This window comes from Carlito syrichta, unplaced genomic scaffold (assembly GCF_000164805.1).
Source record: "Carlito syrichta isolate Samal-C Ts95f unplaced genomic scaffold, Tarsius_syrichta-2.0.1 Scaffold288261, whole genome shotgun sequence".
In the NCBI taxonomy this organism is placed as follows: domain Eukaryota; kingdom Metazoa; phylum Chordata; class Mammalia; order Primates; family Tarsiidae; genus Carlito; species Carlito syrichta.
This window is the reverse complement of record NW_007232357.1, coordinates 8,086-9,485: the sequence shown is the minus strand read 5'-3', so window position 1 is coordinate 9,485 and position 1,400 is coordinate 8,086.

The following is a 1,400-nucleotide window of genomic DNA, read 5'->3' as shown; positions in this document are numbered from 1 at the left end:
GGCAGCAGGTCAAGGCTGCAGTGGCCGGGAGCGGCCACTGCACTCCAGTCTGGGCGACAGAGTGAGACTCCAACTAAAAAAAATTAATTGCCATCAGGTGCAGTGGCTCACGCCTATAATCCCAACACTTTGGAAGGCAGCGCTGAAAGAACTGCCTGAGTCCAGGGGTTCAACACCAGCCTGGGCAACTGGGGGAACCCTCGTCTCTATAATAAATTTAAAAAGCCACATGTGGTGGCTCGAGCCTATAATCCCAGCACTTTGAGACGCCAAGGAGAGAGGACTGCCTGAGACTAGGGGTTTGAGACCAGCCTGGGCAACATGGCAAGATATCATCTCTACAGTAAATAAATAATTAGCTGGGCATGGTGGCGCACACCTGTAGTCCCAGCTACTTGAAAGGCTCAGGTGGAAGGATGGCCAGATCCCAGGAGGTCAAATCTGCAGTGGCCATGAGCATGCCACTGTATCCCAGCATCAGCGATAGAGTAAGACTCTTACTCAAAATTTTAAAAAAAATTAATTGCCTTTTGGTCGGAACCACCATCTGCCAGTAATTCGAGAAAATAAGGAACACAAAAGGAAACAGGAGAGACACCCAACATATGTTCTCTAGGCCTTTTACAAACCATAACCACATATATATGAATCCATAAGGTGATACTAAGCCAGGTGCGATGGCTCACGCCTGTAATCCCAGCACTTTAGGAGGCGTAGGCAAGAGAAATGCCTGAGTTCAGAGGTTTGAGACCAGCCTGAGCAACATGGCAAGACCTGGTCTCTACAATAAATCGAAGAATTAGCTGGGCGTAGTGGCACATGCCTGTAGTTCCAGGTACTTGGAAGGCTGAGGTGGAAAGATCACCTAAGCCCAGCAGGTCCAGGCTGCAGTGGCTGTGAACATACCACTGTACTCCAGCCTGCGTGACGAAGTGAGACTCCTACTCAAAAAACAGAAAGGTAATACTGGAGACATCAAGGGAATGGGTACTGTTTAAAAAAGAATACACCAAGCCGGGCTCGGTGGCTCAGTCTATAATCCCACGCTTTGGGAGGCTGAGGTAAGTGGATTGCCTAAATCCGCACGTTCAAGACCCGCCTGGGCAACTTGGCGAGACCTCATCTCTACAATAAATCAAAAAATTAGCCGGGTGTGGTAGCGCGTGCCTGTAGTTCCAGCTACTTGGAAGGCTGAGGTGGAAGGATCACAGGAGCACAGCAGGTCAAGGCTGCAGTGGCCGGGAGCGGTCACTGCACTCCAGTCTGGGCGACAGAGTTAAGTCTCCAACTCAAAAAAAAAATAAAAATAAAAAAAATTTTCAAAAGCCGGGCTCAGTGGCTCAGCATGTAATCCCGCACCTTTGGGAGGCTGAGGTGAGTAGATTGCCTGAGCCCGCGGG